The 12466-nt window shown below is 49.9% G+C and overlaps 1 protein-coding gene across 1 annotated transcript in view; it reads left to right on the forward strand.

Annotated features, from left to right (window-relative positions):
* The first annotated feature begins 7266 nt into the window (after positions 1–7266).
* The window catches only part of ARHGAP24 (Rho GTPase activating protein 24), a 1622143-nt gene continuing 1616943 nt past the window's right edge, over positions 7267–12466 (forward strand). The window contains exon 1 of the mRNA XM_069630408.1: positions 7267–7699. The gene's annotated coding sequence lies outside the window, so the exon portion shown is untranslated. The remainder of the gene's footprint in view (positions 7700–12466) is intronic.

Consider the following 12466-nt stretch of genomic DNA (forward strand, 5'->3'; position numbering starts at 1 on the left):
GAGTGTTAATTATCCGTGTTGCGTGCGGCCATGCTCCAGCGGGTGTAGGCGGTGCGCGCCCGTTCCCCCTCGGGGCCCCGTTGTTGTCTAAAAAAAAAAAAAGAAAAAAAAAAAAAAAAAACACACATTACTTGCAAGTTGAAAGGCGGTGCTCCGCCATCACCAACCCTTCCCCAAACCCGGCGTCCTCGGATAGAAAACACGAGTGTGTGTGTGCGCGCACAACTGCCTACCCTGCTCAACAAGTATGCCCAGGGCCGTAAAGCACCGGGCTACAATTATTGTATACAGCCCCGGTCCTTCTAGCAGTAGGCTGACCCAGGACACGGGGGCTCGGCGCAGTCCAACTTGCCGCCTGGTATCATTTCACGTTATGTAAACTTGAAAAACAAACACAAATTCACGTGGTGCCCCCTTTCTTTAAATAAATGTTGCAAAACGCAAAGTGCCCCACCGAATGCGTCCAGATGGACCTAAAGACCGGTATGTGCAGGGCAGAATGACATGCATTTTAAATCATGTCCATTGTTCGATTAGACAGTTTAAGCCATGCGCCCTGCGTTGGCCGCAGACCGCGTGGGCTTGGTTTCACCGTGGGACAGGGGAGTAAGAAATTGCATGCGTTAGAAATTGCATGCGTACACAAAGCCACCCACGTACTCGGGCTGGCAGCGTTTAACGTTGTTTTATACTGTACATCTACTGTCCTAGCCCAGTGTCCGCTGGTGTCGGGGGGCCAGGCAAAACGTCAATAATATGCCCCCCCTCTCCAGTTGTATACCGGAAAATTACAAAAGTAGTCGCTAAAATAATGCCGCTTTACCTACTGCACCCTGCGGAAACCTGTAGAAAGAAGGGGTACACACAGACGTGATAAGTACGGTTTGATTGATTTGTTAATATGAATTGTTGAGCCCAGTGATAGATGGTCTACTGGCGGGGTATTAGATAAGTTCGCCGTTGTATATGCAATGAAGGTCCTGATGTCAATATATATTGGACGTTGGTACAAAATATATAAATACACGTTAAAAAAAAAAAAAAAAAAAAAAAAAAAAAAACCAATATTACTAAATGACATTCATTACGACTCAAGGAACTGCATGCGTTATGCTTTAGGACCTGGGTGGGGGATGGGGATCTCAAAGAGAGATCAAAAATGAGGAATAGACCTGCATGCTGAGATAATTGGTGTCGGGGTTTGGAAACGGGATGTGGAGCAGCATGCTTGTGCAGCAACGAGGATGAGAATAGTCAGAGTGGACCCATGCGGTGAAGGGTTAGGCGCACGAAAGGATCAATGTCGTGTTGCAATGGAGAGGGTATATGGGGAGGGGGATCGCTGGGAGACAAAGAAGTGGCAGGCAGGATGCAGCAAAGGAAAAGGATGGGCCCGCACGCCGGGCAATGCATACAGAACTGCTTACAAGCAATTTCTTTTCAATAGACAAACGCCTATCATGGGTGATGGGGGAAAGGCATGCGCGCAGGCTTATTACAAACGCGCCTTGATGGCACAATTCACGGCACTTGGTTGCCAGTGCTCTTCAGTAGTAGGTCCCACATACGGCTATCGGAATAGGGTCCGAGGGAAGGGGGGTAAGCCAGGGTTAGGGGCGGGGACTCGAGGTAATGGTAGGCGTCCCAGGTCGCTTTGGTAGTCGGGCAGGTGGGGGGGGAGTAGGCCTTTCCCTGCTGGATGCACGTGGTTGGTAGGCAGTGCAACAAAGTTTTAGGACTGACTTCTATGGGTCAGCCGTTTTCGTGAATGCCCCTTCCAGGTAGAAGGCTCTCGTCACGACTAATGTGGGCAGGTTGGAATCGCATGGCTAAGTACAGCTTCGGTGCAGCTTAGTTTCTGCAGGCTCGGAAGCGAGATATTTTGGAAACAGCGCGCTCTTGGCAGCCAATAATTGAGTTTGATGTGGCATCGGTGTAACTAGGCCGCCTCTGTTAAAATACATGCCAAGCTAGCCGTTCATCCTTCTGAGGTCAATAAATGAGTGCCAATTTCGGTTTGGGCGATATTGCATGTAAATATGTGCTCCGCAAAGCGCTTTGAAACAAGGCGCTATATAAATAACACATCCTTAGGGTGGGGAATAATGGGCGGAAGCTGCTAATTTTGAATCGATTTACCATGGCACTTCTAAGGGAAGCGGAGGTTTGCAACTTTCGGAGGTAGTAATCAGGCTTCTAGGGGCGGTGAGGGAGCAGGTTAGAGGGGTCCCGTTACGGGAATTGGTAGCCACACCACTCATGCGGAGGTTGGAATGAAGCGGTGGGAGGGTGTCGGTTTTGGTCACGGCATCAAGGAGGCAGCGGTTAAGGGGGACGACTTGGCGCGCTTACGGGGCACAAAGGGGGTCAGGCGTTAGTGGTGGTTTGGCTGCTATTATCGCTATTTATACGGCCAGGTACGAATTTTATAATTTAACAATCGTGCAGTTTCGGGTTTATTTGATGCTTGCGAGGTATTCCGCAGTGGTTTTGCATGTGGCATGTATGGTTGCAAGGCTGCATTTTCCATTTGCGATTATGGTTTGGGTATGGTTGAAACAACGTCCTTGCAGCCGCATGCACGGGAGCAGTGCGAGGCGGGGAACAATACGGGTGCTTAGGATGGGGGCGCTGACTACTGCTTCCCTTTGGGCTCACTCGCACCGCGTGGGGTCGGGCATGGAGGCCTTTAAATGGTTGTTTACTGCGGTGCCAAGAAGGGGTGTTGTAAAACCGGCACTGTGTATGGGTCAAGATTCATGGGCAACGGAGTGTCCTCGGCGGGACATGACGGACATTTGTCGCGCTTATAAGTTCTTGGTGGGGGTGTGGTGTTATGCATGGTTCGAATTGGGCGAGAACGGGATGGTTTCGGGTATTTTGCATCAATGGGGGTTTGTGGGGAGCAGTGCTGGCCAGTAAGGGGCATAGTTCCGCTACTTCTTTCGTACACCTCAGCCACTGCCTAGAACCCATTAACAGACACTTTCCGGTTTAGGAGTCCAAAGGCAACAAGCCCCCATTGGGAGCAAACGACTGGGCCCGACCATACAAACTCCAGGGTGCGTTGTTTAATGGCATGCGTAGGGTCGCCTCTTTTGTTGCAGGGCTGCACTACCATTGCATTGGGCTGTTTTCGGGCTTTGGGGTTAGGCATTTGTTCACCATGTGGGGCCTCCTACCCCAGGGCCTACCCCCGGGGCTGCGGTTCTAGCTGTGCATTTTGTCGCCTTTAACATTTGGCGAACTAAGTTTGCTTGGGAGGGGGGAGGGAGGGGCTGAATAGGAGGCGGTGGGTTTTGTTAGAATGAGTAATTGGCCAGGCGTCATGGCACGAGGTTTGGAATAGGGGTTACGATTTGGTGGAAACAGCGGAGGGGCCAAACGGGGAAAGGGCAAAGGAGAGCATTTGCATGCCACAGGTCGTGTTTAGGAAAGTTATTTAAACATGGGGGGGGGGGGGGGGGGGTGCTTCATTCGGACCGCTCTGGTGGGAAGGGGTGGGTTTGCAATGTATTAAGGGGGATTTTGTTCATTAGTGCAGGAAGGCAGTGCTGCCCTGTAGTAGGCTTTGGGAAGTGGGGATCACGCAGGGCCAGGACAGTTGCAACCTCGCGACGGTTGGTGCAGGGCCAGTGGTTTTTCACTCTTAACGGGTTAAATTGGGTAACGCATCGACATCGTGTGGCTTAGGCTCTTGGTTACCCACTCACGGGAATTGAAGTAAAAAGGCTGAAACATGGCTGAAGGGCCAAACAAGGTATGGGGGCATCGAGCAGCTGCTTGAACAGGTGGAGTTTCAGGAAAAGCAGTGAAGCACGCAGGCGGGGGGAGGCAACAGTGGGTGCGCTCAAAGGGGAACAGTGGCGTGGACATTATTTGAGGTGCACCGGTTTAAAGCTTTTGTTCTGGAAGATAATGGTTTTCCTGCTTCGTGGGCGGGGAAGGTGCTTCAGGCAGTCGGCAATTTAATGGTGTTAAGTGCGGGGAAATGCTTTGTTGTTGGCATCGTTGGTTTTGTTACACTGGAGTGAACTAATATGTCCAGTGGTGTGGGTTGCACGAAGCCAGTTGCTTTAAGGATTAGAGTGTCGGGGAAGGCGCGTTGCAATTGGGGGGGGGGAATGACGTGGAAATGGAGACTAGTGGCATGGACGGCACGGGGTGTGTCTTCATTGAAGTTCATGCCAAGTGCGGACGGGGGTTCATATGTTACGTTATCAGGTATATTGTGGCTACACGAGGTTATACAGTTAGCCCCAGTGAATTGATTGCCCGCTCCAAGCATGATCGGGAATTCAGGGCGCTACGTAGGGGTGACATAAGCATATCAGAGGGAGCACTGAGGGTGACGATAAGGAGTTCTAAAACCGACCAGCGGGGCACCGGAAGGAGCCTGGTGCTGGGGTGTTCGGGGGTGGCGGATTACTGCCCGGTCAGGACCATGGGGGCGTTCTTGGGGGCCAGGAATGGGGGCCAGGGATACTTGTTCATACACGAGGACGGCTCCCCCCTCACGCAATTTCAATTTAGGAAGGTAATGGCTTTGGCTCTCGCCGGCATCAGGGGTATCAGCGGGCTCTTCACGCCTCACTCTTTTCGAATAGGGGCAGCGACAACAGCATTTCAGGAGGGACTGGGGGAAGAGAGCATAAAGAGGATTGGGAGGTGGCAATCCGACAAGTACAAACTTTACATAAGGCCGGAAGGTTTATAGGTGGGGTCGCATCGTGGGGGGTAGGGGGTAGGGGGGGAAGCCTTGGGAGCCAGGGGCGACATGGGGACGCGACATTTACCAACCCGGAACATTATCTCTCCACAGATCGCAGGTCGGTGTGGGTTATCGGCCACTCATTCGTGGCCCGAGCAGCAAAGGGCGCGGAGAAGGAATATCAAGACACGCATATGGGTTTCGCGCGGACCCAAGTACACTGGGCATACAAAGGGGGGATGAGATGGGATGATGTGTGGGGGGTGTTGGTTGGTTGCAGACGACGTCATGGACGCCCGGACATAATAGTGATACACTTGGGGGGTAATGACCTAGTGGACAGGGGGCGAAGAGGGTTGCTGGCGGGGATGAGGGCCGGCCTCACCCAAATTGGAAACAGTTTCCGGGGCACGACATTGGCATGGTCGGAGATCATACCCAGGCGGATTTGGAGGGGGCATATTCCCAGGGGAGCATCGAGGAATCCAGGCGGAAATTGAATATGAAACTAGGAAAATTCCTGATCAGCAGGGGCTTCGGTTGGGTCAAGCACGCCTTGATCAGTTTGAAAACTCCGGGTTGTTTTGCCAATGACAAAGTCCACGTATCAGAAGTGGGGGTAAGGGTGATGGTGTACAACTTCAAAGATGCCCTGGAAGGAATGGGCTGCTTATGAGTGCAGGCGGGGGCCATTCGGGGGGGGGGGCAAAACGATAGCAGGCCTTTAAAGGGTCCGAAACGCTCCCTCCCTAACCATGGCTGGGGGGGGGGCCCCCGTTAAGGGAACGGAACGGTCAAGGGAAGACCTCAGTCGGCATCATCACGCCACCGGTTCTTGCCGGAGGGCCAGCGCGTCTGTTACGGTTGGAATGAATGGTGTGGTGAAGGAGCGTGTGGCTAGGACAACTGGGGACTAGGGTACTAAGGCGACCAGGTGCATGAGGGGGAACTCACTGCGGCCGGTGGCCCGCTGTGAGTCGTGGCGGTGACACCGGTCGCAGCGACCGGTCTCTTGCAGACAAGCCCAGCGGATGTTACCTGGTGTTCCCGTTAGAAAGTACTGGCGGATACCACAAGGGGAACTGCACAGCCATCAGTTTATTAAGAACGGCGCCCAGGAGTATTAGACTCAGGGGAGGCCCACATTAATGGGGAGGGTTAGGGGGGTTTGGAAGACCTTTCCAACTCCAAAAGTGGGTGGGGGAAATGGGAAGTGCATCTTTGGAAATTGAAAATGGCAAAGCAACATTGAAGTCAGCAAGGGGGGGTGAATTGAAAAATTGGCACTGTAAACGGGGCTCCGGCAAGTACGTTGGTAACTGAGGGGAAGGGGGGCCCATGGGAGATTGGGGGACGATAGGTGGGGCTCAAGAGAAGGGGGCCCTTTGGGATTGGCAGCTTAAGGAGATCAAAAGAAACCAGGGGGGGGGGCCTGGGAGTGCGGGGGCTAGGGGCCTGGGGTGACGCAGGGGAAGAGGAGGGGGATGAGAAGGACGTTGGGGCTCTGGGGGATAGGTATGCGCGTGATGGATGGGGCTCTCTAGATCAGGAGGGCGCAATGGGGGCCGGGGGGGATGGGACAACGAAGGCGGCGGGGAGAGTCAGGGCTGATCGGGGTCTTGGCTGAAAGGGGGAGAGGGGCTCCCTGGCAGGATGGGCTGGAGGAAGACCCGTTTGGGGAGAGAAAGAACTAGGATTAATAAGCCAACCCGGGAAAACGGGGAAGAGGGAACCCAGGGAAAAGGGAGCAAGAAGGGGAAAGGAGACCGGAACACATCCTTTAGAAGGAACCTAAGCGGTAATGAACAATGAAGAAGGTAAAGCACGGAACAAAGAATTGCACTTAAATAGCGTTGGGGAAAGAAATTGAAAAGAAAAAATTGCAAAAGAAAGAAATGGCCAAGGGGTAGAGAGGGACTGCTGAGGAAGGGACTGGGCGCCCGCGTCGGGTCCCCCAAGGACCCGAGGGGGCGGGGGGGGAAAGTTGCTTGCACTCAGAGTAGAAAATCCTGAGCGTGAACGGAACACCTGTAAGCTAACTCCTGACTTTATGTGTAATAAAGTTTGCTGTGGCAATTTTTTCTCCCACTCATCCTACTGGTCTCTGCCTATCCTTTGGGTGGACGGGGGTTGGGTTACTTTGGGAGGAGGTTAGTTGGGAATGAGTGAGAGTCGGAATGTGGAATGAGGGAATGTGGAATGAGAGCTGAGGGGTGGGGGAGGGGGGTTATTGGGAGCGGCATGGGGGGGCCACCGTGCCACCCCACTGAGGGTGTCGGCGCTAAGATTGAAGAGAGTGCCTTGGAAGAACACCTTTCCCGGTCCCCCGCGCGCCCACACCTGCCTTGTAGGAGATGCCTGGCACAGCTGCAGTGTGGCGGCACGCAGAGTCGCCCGGGCTGGCAGGGATATTTGGGGAGTGAGCTGTGCTGGTTTCAGACCGGGCAGCCATCTCGCACAGCAAATACTGGAGATGCCAGCTGCCGGTGAAACGTGACACCGTAGCCTGTGTGTGTGTGTGAGAGTAGGGGCTGTCCTTGCTCGCTTCCCCCTTGCCCCAGTCGCACTGTAGTGCATGCTCGCACATTTCACATGCACATGCCATGGCTCTCCCTTAACTTCTCGGATTATTTGTTTGACGGCCGCTGCTGGACTCCCCGGGCTGCTCCACTGCTGGACCTCGGAGGGAAATCGGTAACTGCGACCACGGAGGGCATCAGGGGCGCACGGATGCTTCGCCTGCTCAGGAGACAGAGCACAGTCCTTGACAACTTTTTTACTGCAGAGGCATTATACAGTAGACGAGCTCTGCTGCTGCAGCCACCCTCCTCGCTCGCGCTGCCCGTGTGACGCGACCGGGCTCTTGGATTTGAACTCACCTTGCCCTGGTCCAGCTGGCGCGAGAGCACCTTTTAGTGTGCCTGTGCCTTGCGTGGAGCTTGCCCCTCCGGATTTATGCTGTGTTGGAGCTGCCCTGCAGTTGGAAAGGTAGGCGCGAGAGCGTGACCGTTGTTTACTCTTATCGTGGGTGTGTGTGTTTTAACGCTTCATTTGACAGCAGCGGCTCCCGGCTTTAGACCTGGGGGCTGAGAAGCAGCTGTCTCAGTGAGAGTGAGGGTCGGGTTGCATGCCTGGCTCCGCGCAGTGACTGCTTGGAACGCAGCCCCCTGACAGGCAGCTCCCCGGGTTCAGACCGCTCGCGGTGCTGCTCGGCAGCGACCGTGTCAGCTGCACGGCAATCTCGCGGTAATTACCGCGCTCGCCTGCCATTGTTCCTGTAACTGCGCGCTGCCCGCGCACCTGCATCCTGCGACTTGATAATACCCGCGCGAGCTTAGAAGCTGCTAATGGTGTGCGGTGAATTCATGCTCTGACACATACACGCGGCGCGGTGAGGAATGCAGTTTCAACCACAGCGCAGGGCGGACTGAAATGCAGAACTTCTGATCTCAGAAGAGTTAAACATTGTATGCAAGGAAGACGCTTTCAGGTGACAGTAGACATGTTGCCGAGTAAACGCAGTTGAAGCTCGCTAGAGTGTATGCCGTCGTCCCTCTTTGAAGGAATGGATGGCGGGGGATGGTGGTTTAGGTTTGTTCGCTGCACAGTAAAACACACGTGTCACCCGCAAACAGAAGGATCGGGCTCCTGTGATGTTAGATGACAATGCATGTTCATTCTGGTGTGAGCTCCGGTAAGGAAAAGTGAAACATGTAGAACGTGTCCAAACTGTGCTAAAAACACAGGTACAATGTGTGTGATGCATGCAATGCATGTTCAGTTTGTAACAATTGTATAACAACATTCACCTTTACAAAGAGAATCCGAATATGTATAGCAACATACACGGGCTGCACGTTGCTAGGCTATCGTGAGAAGTCACTGCAAGACAAGTGTTTACCTCTGGACAGGTCTGTTTCTCTGCGAAGCCCAATGGGTTCACCGTATCAGTCATTTACACTGTTAGTAGAATCCGTGTACAAAGATGTCTTTTTTTAACACATACATGTGTCTTTTCAAACTCACATTAAAAGTTGTCTCCTCTGAAAATCAAGGCTGACATGGAAATAGATGACGGGCCAAAAGCATGTCTCTGACTCTTCCTAACATGTTGGCTGTTGTCCAGTGTGATAGAACTTAGAACGTGCGTATGAAGAATTAGAGCCCACAATATAGGGCTTTATTGTGTGGTAGGCGATCGTCACCCAAATTAGTGGTCCAGAGCCCAAGTTAAAGGCCTGTAAAAAGGACAAATGTCACCAAGCATGTAATAGAGCCTGATGACGAGCGTATGCAGGTAAAGAAAAGAAACACCTCACCTTGAGCTTTCTCTGACAAAGTTAGCCTATATCTCCTTACCCAGGGCCCATTGTGTACAAATCACGAATGGAAGCTTGAAAGCTAGCTTTTACAGACGGTTGGACCCTCCGTTTCAAACTTGCTGGTTGGCTTGAGAGCTTGAAACAGTGAGAAGAATAAAGGGGCATTAAGAAAAGCATGCTTTTATTGGTGAGTAGAGCATGTAGCAACATGTTTTTATTGTCCAAAGATACAAAAACATGCTCTAATTGTCAGGCCACATAGAAACTTTGGGTTTGTCTGCTGAGGCTCATCGCCCACCCAGAAGTGTGAGGCATGTCACATGCATCACTAATGAGGCACAGACTCTCCCAGGGATGGATAAGAGGGTGACTTCACCTCCCTCAATTTCCTGGCTGAGTTTTATAGTAGCTACTTGCAGGGCCTACAAGCTCTCCATTTACTGCCAGATAACACTTGCTTTACGCAGGGACTTAGACAAGTTTCCCAGGATAAGTAAGGGCTTAGCAGAGAGGGAGCCAAGCGGGTACCCAGCAGGTGCAAGGCATGGTGATGCATTTTCTTAGTCCAGCAAACATTTCCCAACTTGCCTAAAAACCCTTTGCTTGGGCCTCAGGCTCATACTTTGTACTTTCATCAAATACTAAGATAACGTTGTCTTAACTCACTCAGAGCACAAGGGGAGGTGTGTGTTGTTGTAGAAGGATTAACATTCTCTAGATTGATACATTTAAACTTAAATATAATTCATCAACAAGGATCTGTTCCCCGGGTCTGGCTATTATACCATTGCATTACTTACAGTGAGAACATGCAATCCGCATTTAAGGTTTGAATATTCAGTGGTTACAAGCAAGCAGATAGTAAGCTATGGGAGTGCTTGCTAGCTTTTGTATTAGTGCCGTTTGTGGTTCACACTTTATAAAAACAAAGGGAATGCAATTTTTTCATTTGCATTCCTTTAAAAAAATGCACAGGTCACCCTGTTCATCCCTACAATAGATGCTGGTAATGTGTCTGGCAGCCAATATCGCCTTTTAATCTCACTTTCCAAAAGAGAGTGTGGAAAGGATGCTGATATTTTACTTGCGCTCATATTTTGTACCATTAGGCTTCGCAAAATGCCTTGCCAATCCTTAGTTGGGTTCCCTTAAGCACGCATATATCATGACTCCAGCACACATGTGAACAGGGATTCCTATCTCTGTAGCTACTTAATTCACAAAATAGAGGTGTGTAAGTGGTAAGGGATTTATATGAGGTGTATGTGCCTTAATGCCAGACCTAAAATAACTCTGCATAAGTAGGGGATAAGCAATCCAACTTTTACATATTCATTCACCCAGCAGAGGGACTTACACTTTAGGAGACCTGCCTGAAATGGGAGGTCCCGGTTCCACTCTCTGGATACTAATATATCATCAGAAATGTGTTTTTGCTCGGCTACCTTTCCCTTCAGATCATTAAAGATTCATGATATCATGGTCCATAGTGTTTACTTTGATCTTTAATATAATTATTAATATGGTCAGCCGACAAGTGTTTCGACCCCTCTGGGTCTTTATCAAGGCTAGTATTCTTTTGAGTATTTCTGCGGATGCAGGTCTCAGGTGCTCAGTTTTCTGTTGTGACCCGTGGGTAGGCCTTCGGTTGGGTCAAGACCTACCCACGGTTGACGACAGGTCTGGTCTAATTGCTTGGTCAGGAATTCATTTCAATGAGGGATCTCCTTCTAGAGTTGGTAGTTGTCACAGTGGACTCTACTGAGAGTTTAATGAGGAGACGCCTTCTGGTGTCTGAGGTTGTACAAGAAGAGTCTACTGTGAGGTAGGGCAAGTTGGCACCCTTCTTAATGAGAGGCAATGGTGATGGGGATGCTGACAAAGCTGTTCTTTGATTTATTTGGGAAGAAAATGGGGTGTTAAAAGAAAGCTTCTCGAGAGATGGGCATCATGCGAGTAAAAGCATACTATGTTGTTAGGGATGAGGATGGAATTGGACCTAATAAAACAAATGATGTGTAAAATGAGTCAATCTCCACCAACGCTAAATATTCAATTTTCACTTGCAATTTAAGAAATGCAGATAATAATATAGTACTCTTCAGAAATGTTTAAGTCTACTTTATTACCTTATGGCCATGTCCTACGTTATTTATTGCACATGTTTTCTTAGTGTTTTGCCTCTTAAGCCATTGTCATTGTGAACTCTTCACCCATGCAACATATCACATTTCAACGACCATCGTGCACCCCCTCATTAAAACACCCTTTCTAGTCCAAGTGCAGCTGTGTCAGCTATAAACCAATTGCTGGCCAAATCTTTTCACTGGTTGTGATGAGTCAACTTCACACTAACCTGGAGAATCATGCCATAGCAGATGCACCAATCCTGCTATGCCTGCATCATTGGATGCAAACCTGCTCCATGTATGCAATTATTTTCATAAAGTCCTGGATCAGAGGATGTTTGTAATGCTAGTTGGGCGAGACATGAGTGGGGCATTTCATACAATTTAGCAGATTACCCGAAGCAGCAGGGATTTCTCCACCAGCCCTGACCTAATTCACAGATTTCTTGGAGGGAAGATAACTCAGCAGTTCCTATTTAGAGCTTCATTGTCTCTATTCTGATTTGAAAAGCTGTGTGCCCCAAGGTTCTTCCTTGTCACACATTATTTTCAAAACACTATATATAAGTAACCACCTCTTAGGTTAATACAAGAACCCAGGGTGATGTGTGATGGGTCAGTATTGTGATGCAAAACACCCAATTCACAGTACAAATATATAAGGGTGCAGAACAATTCACTGAAATGGCTATATACAATACAAAGATTGATAGTGCAAGTTATTAAAAAAAACAAAATAGAGGCAACCATTTGCTAAATTTCTCAAATCAGTGAAAATAGAAACCCATTCCGACAATTGCCCCTTTCATTTGGCCAGACTGCACCGATAGTTGGACCTAGATACAAATCCCAATTAACATGGATAATAAAAAGCCCAAGGAAGTACAAGACAATACTCTTGGAATTAAGTGTTCCCTGCATTATACACATGCTTATAAAACTATGTCCCATCATTGCAGCAATGTTTGTGGCATCTGTGGTTGGGTCCCACAAAAACTCCTGATTGCAATATAGAAGTAATTTTCCTCAAAATGTTGTTTCATTAACAAAAAGTTCACTATATGGGAGCACATCTTATGTGGAAGTTTAGGAGAGTGATCTAATTTTATATGGGTTTGGTCGTTGCACTTTGTCTGAGTCAGAACATGATTCGCAAAGGCCCCAGGATTTTCGTACCATTACCACCCCGGAGGAAAATGCATTATTATTTTCATCAACGTGTGTGAACAGTAATTGTGGCCACCATGCCCAAAAAGGGTGGCCGTCATTAGACGCAATGCCAATGTATTGTGCCTGCTCTTTTG

This window comes from Ambystoma mexicanum, chromosome 6q, assembly GCF_040938575.1.
Source record: "Ambystoma mexicanum isolate Mex_15411 chromosome 6q, UKY_AmexF1_1, whole genome shotgun sequence".
Taxonomy (NCBI): domain Eukaryota; kingdom Metazoa; phylum Chordata; class Amphibia; order Caudata; family Ambystomatidae; genus Ambystoma; species Ambystoma mexicanum.